Below are 12,248 nucleotides of genomic sequence, written 5' to 3' on the forward strand. Positions count from 1 at the left end.
GGTACAATTAATGACTAGGTCACAGATGTTCCCACACTTCCTGGACAGGACTAAACTGTTCTCCACTGCTGTGTGGGAGCTCACGCTCATGTGTGGCTACTTTCCCAGGTCTCCTGTCCTCCAATTAATTATAAGCAATACAGAGAACATTAGCGAAATTTAAAAAGTGGTTTCACCTCGCAATCAGAAAACCAACTTTCCTGGAACAGACTTAACAATGCAAGCCATTTTCTGTTTTCACCAACAGAAATGGGGACAGCATGCTTTCCAAGCTGAAATTTCAAGAAATAATTCTTTCCAACGGGAGAGAAGTTCAGGGCGAGGCAATTAGGGCAACCGCCGCTAACATCTGCTTTAAGTCATCAAGGCCGGTCCGTTCTGCCATAGTACAACCTGCTGTTTAACCAGCTTCGCGTAGGAGCATGATGGGACGGCATATTTAAAACCAAGGGCTTCCCTCCAGGAGGGAAGAACAGGGTCTCCCTCCACCCAGACACAGCACCCTCCAGGGCACCTCATTTCCCTGAGCTGGACATGTGGAGGACATGTGGAAGGTACTGACCTTCCCTGCCACTGTACATGACTTGCCATTAAACACAGCACCTGGTTGAAGGCAGAAAGCAGGCTGAGGTGGCCTGTGAAAAGAAACGCAGGGGGCTAGCTCCCAGCGCAGTGGGTAGAGATGCCTACAAGTGTTCTCTCTCGAAGGTGTGTTAAGTCCCCACAGGCTGGAGCAGAAGGACTGATTATTCAGGCACCAGGATACCTCCCTACACTGCGGCTCCCCGGTGGAATAAATCCTCCACTCCCTCTCACTCCACAGCATTTCCAAGCAGGGCTTTAGTCCTCCATTATTGTGAATGTTCTTTGGCCCACAGCAAAAAATATTGACAAAATTCCGCTTTGAAGACAGTTATCGTCTCTGTGTTCTTGATGGTAGCCTTCAGAAGTTCACCTGCTGGCATTAAATCCTTGAGTTTGGGTGAGCAGAGAGAAAATTTGCCACATCTCATGCCCTTCCACCGTGGCGGCAGCAAATCAAATTATTCCTTCAATTAAACTAGCTTTGTGCCTGAAGGAAGGGGGTGAGGCACAGGCTTTTCCTCTGTATGAGAACGACCATCGTCCTTTCTCAACCCCATGATTCCGGAGTGATCTAAATGGCTTAGTATTCTCGGGTGCTACAGCTCCTAAAATTAAATCTACTGTAGAGATTTCAGTTGCATGGGGTGCTTTGCGCTGGCAGGCAACCCTGGATGGAGCCGTGCTTCAGGGTGCACTTCATCAGCCTGATGTAGATCTCTTTCTGTCTCTCTGTGTGTGTCTCTGTTTCTCAGTCTGTCTGTCTGTCTCTGTTTCTCTCCCCCCACTACTCACCCATGTCTGTGCACCAGCAGCAAGGCTATCAATGACACCCCATTCATTCGTGTTCAACACTGAGCCCACTGTCACCCCACCCTCCTGAGGGAAGGCGGGATTAGCCACCATGTAGGGTCACAGGACTTTTTGCTTCTGCCATGAATCCATACACAGCAGCTATAGGTAAGCTCCTGCCTGTGAGCCAGCTCTTTTCCAGAGAGCTGGAGCAGCCTCCGATGGGAATGCCCAGCTAACAAATGTTCAACTCTTTTTGCAAAATGTCCGACTCAAAACAGTAAAATGTGAACAGCTGTTTCTGATGAGGATGCTCAGATCGTCACGGAGGGCTACAAAGGATGTGAGCATATGTCCCTGGGAGAGCGAACTCTACCCTTCCCATGGCTCTTTGCTCCATGAGTCCTCTGGGGAGACCTCAGAGATAGCTTCTACCCAAGACTCAGCCCCAAGCACATAAACACAACTTTCCTCTGTTCCCCACAAAAGGGTTAAGAACGTGGCATCTTCTGAGTGTTGTGATTATGAATAACTGGTGACAGAAATTAAATGACGGTTACTCTATAATGAAGCTGTGGCTAGGGAACCGAGATCACTCACTTGTGCCTCTGGTACCCGCCTGGATGAGATCAGAATCCCTAGACTGAAAACACAGTCTGTAGTTTGAACAGGCTGAGTTTAAAGGGGCAAAGTGAGGGGGTGGGTTGATAAAAATAAAATAAACCAGGATAAAGTGGGAAACTCCAAGATCTTTGAATATCCTTGCAGTCAGTAGTGGGGGAGGGGCGGGTAAGTGAGGGTCTGAGGGTGCTGGCTTTCTTTTTGGTAGAGCTTTGAAACTAGGAAGCATAGTGTAATGTCAGGAGACAATAACCAACCGTCACCATGATGTGCTCTCAAAAGTCAGGGGTCCCTGCAAACAGCCCCCCTTCACAAAGGGCCATGCTAAGCCCCACACACCACGTTGTTTGGTAGCACCGTTTTCCTGAAACCAACTTCTAAAAATACCAAGAGGAGGTTCACCCTTCTGTTCTTCTCTTTTTGACCTAAAGGCAAAAAGTAAATCCAGTTTCTCTTCACAGATCTGCAGGCCTGGTTTTAATTTGTGCAACAGTCCTTTTGATAACAATGCCTAGTTAAAACATCCATTAAAAGTCTGCAGCAGGCATTTAATGGGAGGAAAATCTAATAGGGCTCTACTGGAACTCCTTCATTAACTTTTAAAAGAGTTCTCTCCTAGAGCGCTGGGCGGAGGTGTGGCAAGACCGAGACAGACAGACAGACAGTCGAGGAGATGGGAGCGGTTACATACTCTGCACACTCCCGGCTGGGTTCTTTGAAAAGAATTAGGTCAAATACTCTTTCCTTTTTCAGTCAGCTAAGCCAACTCTTCCTAGAATAAGACCGTAGCCGAGGTCTGTTAAGTGGCAACAGTGAGACTCTCAGGTAAAGCCCTCCAGGGAGCACACAGGACCACAGCTCAACAAGAGACGAAAGCCTTCCTGGAGCCCTAGAGCCTTCCCAGACTATCACAGCTTTAGTGAAACCTGAGGCCTTATGGAACTCCACAGTTTTCCTCCCAGGAAAAGGCAAGCACTAAGCTAGGCTAGAGACTGGCCTTAGAAAGCTCTCAGGAAGAGGCTCCCGCCTCATGCTTTGAGCTGACAACTTTGTGCCTGCCACTCAAGGCCTGCCTGCAGACTTGGGTCAGCTCATCCTCCTCGGCTAAATGAGACACGTGGTTAGGCCAATGTGGTATCATGGAAAAACACATGGTTTTTCCAACACAGACGCATCTTACACTCCTGCGAGAGAGCCGACACAATGGGAAATGACATCTCCATCAGAACTCACGAGAGCTTGGGGAAACCCAGGGTTCCTATAAGGAACTCCCAGCACAGCTCAGCCCCACACTGCCTTCGACCTGCCTTCTGCTTGCTCCTACCTCACCTGGTCTGTTGAATTTGCCAATCTCATGGTCCCCAGCCAGCCACCATCACCTGTTCCTAAGTGTGTCACACTCGCTGCAGCATCAGTTTATTTACTAGAAATTTGGTTTCTTTCTTTCCGGTAGGTTTCCCACTGTTACCAAGATACAAGGGTTTTGAATGGTGTGACCCTATTTTTCCACCAGCCCTGCCCTGTCAGGAATGCACTAACGTTATGTATAGCTAAAAGTCTGCACGGAGACCCTATTAATAACTTTGAGAAAAGGCAAATTTATCCAAGTTAAACTAAAAGGAGGGCTATGTACACATCTCTGGGCTCCTGAACTAATTTAAGATTGCTAAGCCAAAGGATTTATGTTCCAGGCAAAAATGTATGGAATAGGTCATTCTCTAAGTCTGAACATTCTTCAGTTATTCCTACCAAATCTGCCAAAAAAAATATCTGGCACAACCATGGCAGGTGAGGGCCTTTCTGGGCTGCTGTGTAAACCACATATCCACTTCATTCCCGGTGCTGAGCTGTGGGATAATGCTCTCACTGAAAAGACCTATCACTCATATTGTTTTATGAGGAGCAACCAGACTAAGAATTCTAGGAAGAGGAAAGGCAGAGAGAAGCAGTCACCAGACAGATGCAATGGAAGATGAGAATGCCCAGCTGAGAAAAGGTAACAAGTCACGTGGCTAAATATAGGCAAGAATTATGAGTTAATTTAAGCTGTAAGAGCTAGTTAGTAATAAGCCTGAGCTAATAGGCCAAACAGTTTATAACTAACGTAAGCCTCTGTGTGTTTCTTTGAGACTGAATGACTGCAGGACCGGGTGGGACAGAAACTTCCATCTACACTGCTGCATAAAAGCCACCACTTCTCAAAACTCCCTTATCCATTCACCCTCCCTCATCCTGGAACCACCCAGACAGGAAGCATCTTTCTGGGCTAACTCCCTGTGACAAGTTATCCGAGACTACCTATGTCACCTTACTTTACCGAGAAACGTTTGAGGGATGGACAGACGTCTCAGCGACTAAGAGCACTAACTTCTCCATCACAAGGATCAGAGTTTACATCCCATGCTGGATGGCTCACAACTGCCTCTAACTCAGTTCCAAGGCATCTGACTCTCTTCTAGTCTCCATGGGCACCCCTGAGTGTGCACATGGTGTGTGTGCACACACATGCACATGTACACACACACAAACACACCTCTTTTTATTTTATAGAGAAATGCCTGCATGCATGCGCTTCCACCCCCTGGAGATAGGAAAGCTAACAGAGCTGTAGCTGTTGCATTTCTCCAGATATTCAGTGGAGAATCTTGGGCATGGAGATGCTCACCTAGGTTGAGGAATGAACCGGAAGTGCTCAGAGCCACTCTATTGTGTGAATGATCCTCTAGCCCCACAACTGACATAGAAACCTCTAGGAGTGAAATGGGTTTGTCTGATGTGCATACAGGCTTTGCACACCCCGAATGCCTCAAAACCCCACACGAAGATGGTTGCCCACCTAGGTATCCTGCTCATACAATTCCTCAGTTATCTCCATGGTTAAGTGTTCCTCAGGTTTCCAGGCCCCCACTGTGTGTACTCTGGGGAATGTCAAAACCAGTATACAGGTTAAGGTTACACTCTTTTTGCTGGTAAGTCCCCTCAGGGTGGGGAGGAGACACAAGTATAAAAGGGGAAGGAGGGAATGTTTCAGGGTTTAGGTCACCTTCTGTCTCAAAGTGATGACTTACAAGCTACCAAAAAACCCAACATAAGGCCAAAAAAATCCAAGCAACCCAACCTTCTTGGATTACCAATTACTGCTGGCAGCTGAGCTGTTCCCACTTGCCGCATCACCAGATGGAGGAAGAAGCACTCTCCTGATACCAATGCCACTGCTGCTGCTGCTGGACCCCGGACAAGGTTTTCCTCGGCCATTTTAATGTCTGTAGTTGATGTGTCAGACATCGGGCCATTCTGTCTGAAGATGACACCAGCAGGGATAGTTTGCTATTCAGTTGTCAAGTTTAATGGAAACATATTCAGAATGACAAATGGGACCCCCATTTACTGACCTCGATTGCCTTGGAGATGCTCCACTGAGTCATAATGCAAGTTTCTGGATGACAATGGGGGGGGGCTTCTTTTGTCTCACCCTCCCACCTGGCAAAGCTGCAGGGCCCGCTACAGCTGTTGTCCAAGATCAGCTGAGTCCTTCCCTTGTCAGTGTGGGCTCACAATGCCAAGCTCAAAATACCAAGGAGTTAAGAGAAACAGCTAGTCACTTAGCTGTTGCCAACAATAACTACTGGCTATCAAGACTAATTCAGACACCCTGAGTAGATTTATAATTCAAAACTGACTTAAACCACGAGAGCTAGCCTTCAATAGAAGTTGCTACCAATGAGAATTGCTCACATAATTTTCTATGTGGTGTCTCTAAAGGGCTGAAGTTTCCCCCAAAGTCCAGGCCCTCCCAGAATCTCACAATGTTACTTTCTTTAGAAGCAGAGGCTCTGCCAATGCCATTAGACAAGTTTAGATGACATCACACTGAAAGTCACTGGTCCTAAATGCAATAATCTGTGGCCTCAGAACAAGAGGTCAGGGAGTACAGTGGCCACATGAAGGCAGTGACAGAGATGGGAGTGTATGCCAGAAGCCAAGGAGAAGGCCAAAGCCTGCCAGAAGCCACCGGATACAGAAAGAAGCAGGAAGGATCTTCTGCTGGAGCCCATACAGGCAATGTGGCTGCCCACGCCTTGATCTTCAACTTACAGCCTCCAGGACCAGGAGAATAAATGCTTGCTTTCATTACTGGTGTAACGACTAAGCCCTCTTCAAATTTTAAATGTGTACCTCTACATTAGTGTGATTTAAAGAGGAATTCAAAGATGCTAGCTAAAAGAACTGTAACCATCATGAAATAATGCTGGCCATGTGGTTGCCCCATATCAGAATAAAATGGCTGGGATGGTCTAGTTTCATGGGCATTGTCCCTGCCAGGTCATTCTCTGTCTCCATTTCCTAGATCAGTGTAGAACAATCTGCCCTGGCTTGCTCAGCAAGGCAATAAGTGGTTTCCAGGATGGGCAAAGGAGCCAGCCCCAAACAGAAAACCCTATGATGCATTCTTAACCACATGCTCACACAGACACACCTTCAGAACAGTGGTTCTCAACCTTCCCATTCAGTTCCTCGTGTTGTGGTGACCACCACCCATAAAATTATGCTGTTGCCACCTCAAAACTGTAATTATTTTTCTTCTGTTGTGAATTGTAAATACTTTTGGAGATAGAGGTTTGGCAAAGAGGTCTTGACCCACAGGTTGAGAACCACTGTTCTAGAGGGTCCTGCTAGAAATGGGGCAAGAAATGGGAACTTCCAGAAACAATGAGACCCAAAGAAGATCCAAAGACTGCAGACCTGCTGACAAGTCCACCCTCATGAGGAATACGATCTGTTTGTGGCTGTATTCGCACATGCAGTTAGGGGAAGGCCAACCTAGGGAGCCCCGCAGATGTATCTCAAAGCCAGGGCACATGGCGACAGTCCTATCAAGATGCCACACAGAGACTTCTACCTGAGTATACCAAAACGGTCCCTTCATACAGAAAACATCCCATAGGCCAATCCTAACCATTCAAACAGATGGCAGACTGAAGGGCTTATTAAGTCACGGAGGGACTCTAACCATGAACACTAAGAAGGTCTGTGTTCTGTGACTTCCCCAGCACTGTGAACAGGGAGCATTCTGTTAAAAGATCTCACAGTAGAAGGGAAGGTGACGCAAACAACACAAGAAGCTTCCATATTTAATGATAAAACTGCAGTACTCACCACCAACCTCAGGGGTCCTAGGGATTAAATGAGCCCTGGAGTGCCCACCAGAGAGGCAGGCATCACAAGAGGACATCCTCAATGTACACGGGGACCCATGCAACCGACAGACCCACAAGACACAGCCAGAGACAGGATGGAAAATGGCACTGTTATTAGAGAAAGAGGGCCAAGGTGGCAACCAAGAAGGGCTGGTACATGGAGGGACACAGCACGTAAGCGACCAAGGTTTTCAAACATCCACGAGACCTTAGCCACTTTGTACACTACAATGTTTCACTGGAATTCTGACAGTCTGGCATTACATTCTCAAAGTATGTCACAAAAACTCCAGACATGGCCAAGAAAGAGAGAGAATACGTGTGTACATGTATGTGTGGTGTGTGTGTGTATGTGAATGTGCTAATTTCTTTCTCAAACATTAACTCACTGTCCTTGAAATTTTCATGAGCATTATTTCCAGAGGAAAGAGTGACATGCCTAAAACCACACATAAGAGAGAAATAGAGGGGAAATCTTTGAACATGAAATTCCATACTACAGACAGCAGCAAAACGGGTTTAGATTTGCTTGGTAAAAACCACAATTTATTTTTTTTTAATGTTAGACTCTCCAAGGATATTTATATTTCCTAAGGTCAAAAGTTCACAATTTATCTTTGAAGGATAAATTCTACCACTGGGCCCAAGTAGTGGAGTGTTAAACACTTTAATCCTATTTTTCCCATATTCATAACAGATGACAAAGAAAACCAGGGAAACAAATGGCCCCACCACAGATGGAGAACTGTCAAGAAATATGGGGTTTTCTCATGACAGGAAGCATGCTGGGTGCTTGACCAGAGTCTATTCTTTCTAGCAGACATATGGATCTCCTATGGAGGGAAATGGAAACTTAAAATGTATTTTTAAGAAGTACTGGGGGCCTTAATCTCACTCAGAGATATGTTCAAGGGGATGATATTTTTTCACAACTAATAGTTTAAAAGAAATTTCAATTTTGTAAATTAAAACAAGTGCATGATTGAGGTCTCAGCATCCTCCCATAATAAAATCAATACTACCATATGAGTCAAAAAAAAGCTGCGTGCACACACACACATGCACACATGAATCTACATGTGCATACACATGCACATACATGAATAAGCCTTGCAGGTGTACTAATGGTGTGTAACTTTGAGCCTCCCTTTAAATTTGAATTAAAAAAATAATTCAAACAGAACTACCAACTGCTGCTGGATAGGGTGGCTGACACCTGTAACCGCAGGACTAGCTAAGGCAGAGGGATTACTTTCAGTTAGACAACCACCTGGGCTATAGAACAGCTAGAGATCATACTAGGCTATGGGGTAAAAGACTGCCTAATACAAAGTTGTTTATAGAAATAAAGACAGAAATACTTTCAACTACACATAAAATTAAGAGGATGGTCTTAACAAACAGGATTCAAAGATGGACATGCCACAAAGCCCCAGAGCCTCATTGTGGAAGACCCTTCACTTGTGGTGTCCACGGCTAAGGAAGCTGAGGCCTGCTCCTCCTCTCTCCCACTTGCATGGAAGGGAAGGCTGAGCTGATGTAACAGCACTTATGAAACAGACGGTCTGGACCACTCCTGTTACCGCTGCAAGTAGACTGGGCTATCTTTCTATGGGACTAAAACACACAGGGAAGGAAATACATATCAGGCAGCTAATTAATAAGGATACACTATTTTTCTGGACTTGCCATAATGTGCTTTCTTAAGATTTGCTGCTTGTTGTAATTTCCTTTCTCACATGAGCGACCTTTGTACATAATATACATAATCCTGTGTTTTTTTTTCTAGAAGATCCCCCCTTAGCAAATTCAGGGTCCTCACACAGCACTATTCATGATGAAAATACAGGCTATCTGGTCCTCATCTCACACAGGTGACTCCTGCCTACTCACACGGATGTCACTTCCCCTCCCACACTACATAAGTTGGCATTAACCATAGGCAGGTTAAAAGAGCAGAGAAAAGTGTGATGGAGGATACCGAGTTTCTCCTACAGCGTAACAGTGGAGCCACTGGAAAAATGAAAGCATAAACAACAGACAGCGTATGCGTGCGTCTACGTGCGCGCACATACAGCGTATGCGTGCGTCTACTTGCGTGCGCACACAGCGTATGTGTGCGTCTACGTGCGCGCACACACAGCGTATGCATGCATCTATGTGCACATACACACATACTCATGAGCTTGTACACAGTGGGTAAGATTTTGTTCCTATTTCATACATTTGTGCGAAAGGAAGAGTCACTGAAGAGGTAAGGGAGCCAGGGTGACATATAACAGCCAAGAACAGATCTTAAGGCCCCAGTCAGCCAAATATCCACCGTCTACAACCCAAGGAAACTGAGGAGCTAATAGCATCTCAGCTTCCACTCCACTCCCTACACCACAGCATCTCAAACCAGTGGGACACAGACACAGACACAGGTCTGAACTGGAAACATTCAGACCTGCGAACAGTTTCAGAGGAATCAGGCCCTTCAGGACGTCATTATCAGCCCTACACTAAAGGAACCTCAAATTCTGTAGACCTCAGCATATAAACAGAGATAATAATAGGATCCATAGGAAAATTAAATTACATAATGCAAGTGAAGGGTGCCAGGGATCTAGTTGGCTTGGCCAGGGAGCACCCACTACTTCCCAGCCCAGCATTACAGTTGGTCAAAGAGCAACAGCAGTCAAGGGACAAAGCCCATGTCCATGAACTTTCACTCTAGAGTGGGTTCTGCTGCTAATGCTGACACTGACAGTATACAGCGGGACCCAAAAGGCAGAGGGCGTAACAGAAGGAAGTCACACCCAGCATTCAGTAACTGAATAGCTAAATCCACCCCTCCCACGTGGTTTCCGGCGTGGGTGTGTATGCATGTGTACCGTGTGCATGTTTGTGTTGGTGTATGCTCTCGTGTGTGCAAGAGAGGTGCAGGTACATGTGGAAGAAAGAGGTCAATGCCAAATGCTTTTCCTCTCTTTCTCGACCTTACTTTTGACATAGGGTCTCTCACTGGCCTGCAGCTCGCTGATTATGCTAGACCTGATGACCAAGGAGCTCCCCTCCCTTCTTGTCCAGGCAAAAAATTAGAGGTAGATAAACAATGCTGGAGCGGGCCTTAACCTGGGGCATCTGAACTCAAGACTGCTGGGCCAGTACTTTGCTAGACGTCACCTCTCTGCACTCATGGTCTATTTTAACAGTCTAGCAACCCAAGGTTGCACAGCTGTACCTTGACAGCAGGCGTTCTGTCTCCCTGCCCAGCTTCCAGAGCAGGGGCTGAGGGAGTCCCCACCAGGAAGAAGCAGGTTTTCAAGAAATGTCAAACTACTGGAAGGGGGTCTACTTAAAAAAACATGCCCACCGACCTTTATGATCCCTGAAAGATTAAAGCAAGAACAAAGAGACCCACATATAAAGGCTGAGTGTGCCAGCATCTTCGGATACCAGCTGTGTATCACGGGTCTACTTTGGGCAATAGATAACGCCCTGACTAAATACAGTTGTGGGTGCTGGGGCTGAAAATGAGTTTAGGAGAGCCCCCGCTCTCCAAATCACAGCTCCCTTTTCCCACCTGAGAATGGAGGCAGAGGGTGGAGAGAGCTGGGCGTTCCCCAGTGCCAGAGGCAAGGGGCTCTGGGCCGCTGAGTTATGCAGAGGCCAAGAGAAGATGGCAGGTGAGAGAAATTGGAAAATGGATATTTTTTTTTTGTTTCACACATTCAATCCTGATAACATTTATTTCATTACTCAATGAGATTTTTACATCCAAGGGATGCATAATAAAATGTTTTATATAAAGCTAATATTGATAACCACTTTGGTCTTCGACGTGCTCTTGCCATCCTGTGAGAGTCATTATCTCGAGGACCCACTTGGTGATTCTCCTTTTCCCCGGAACTGTCTGGAAACAAGCACGTACTCAAAATAAGTATTTATTGAATAAATAAACCAATGAATGAGGCAGTGGCGGAGAAAGCAAGCAAACGAACTTACTGCTCCGTGGGGTAGGACCAGTGCCAGCCGCAGCAGCTCCAACATTCACAGACACACGTGACCCTCTCCACTCCAGTGTTCTTTCCAATACACAAACTGGGGCCCCCTCGGAAGATTCCAGAAAGGCAATAATGAGAGTCAGAGACCCAGGGCCGTATGCCAAGAAGCCAAGGGGGTTATATGTTTAATGTCAATATTTATTTCTTATTTACATCCCCAGCTTGTTCGAGGAGGATTTAAGGCAGTTTGATTTATGCTCAGGAAGGCTCAGCTGATTAAAACCTCACAATTGTGTACACGGGACGATGTGTGTAAAACGCTCCCCAGCACCCTTGAGGGCCCCCCCCTTCATAAGCCCCAGGAATCCAAGGCACTGGGACCTGTGATTTTATTATGGAAAAAAAACCTAATAATTATTACTTGGTTAAAGAAGTTTCTCAATAGCCGGAAATCTCCCGATGCTCTGGGTCTACTGAGAAGATGAAATCCAAGGCGCTGCGGCATAACCACAATATCTAAAATTTATTGTAAAAACCATCTAAAATATCACGGAAACAATTTCTCCCTTGAGTGTTTTATGAACAGCAAATGCGACGAGGAAAAATATTTTTACAGATACCTTGAACTAAGTTTATAGAAATATGTGCGTGTGAGACCATACCATATATAACGGAAAAGCTAACGGCAATATGAAGAACCACCGGGCATATTCTTAATTCAACTCGGTAACCAACCAACCAGTGTCGAAACACACTAACAAAGGCCATCTTGCGTACCACTCACTGGGGGGAAAGGCCCTCCACACAGCTGTGCAAGGTCTGGACAACCCAGCATTCCCTGCCCATCACTGCCAGTGTCCTCCCGGACCATATCTATAACGACTTACTAGATCTGGGGTCCACTGTCTGCTGAAGAGCACAGAACGCTACAAAATAACTTAAGATGGAGAAAACTTTACAGGAAATGCAGCTATCACTGAAAACTGCTTGAGGAGGTGGTGGGAAGAGAAGAAATGGACAGAAAGATGTGGGGAAAGGAGGTGCCAAGGAGAGAAGCCAGCAAGGA

This window comes from Microtus ochrogaster, chromosome 18 (assembly GCF_000317375.1).
Source record: "Microtus ochrogaster isolate Prairie Vole_2 chromosome 18, MicOch1.0, whole genome shotgun sequence".
NCBI classification, from domain to species: Eukaryota; Metazoa; Chordata; class Mammalia; order Rodentia; family Cricetidae; genus Microtus; species Microtus ochrogaster.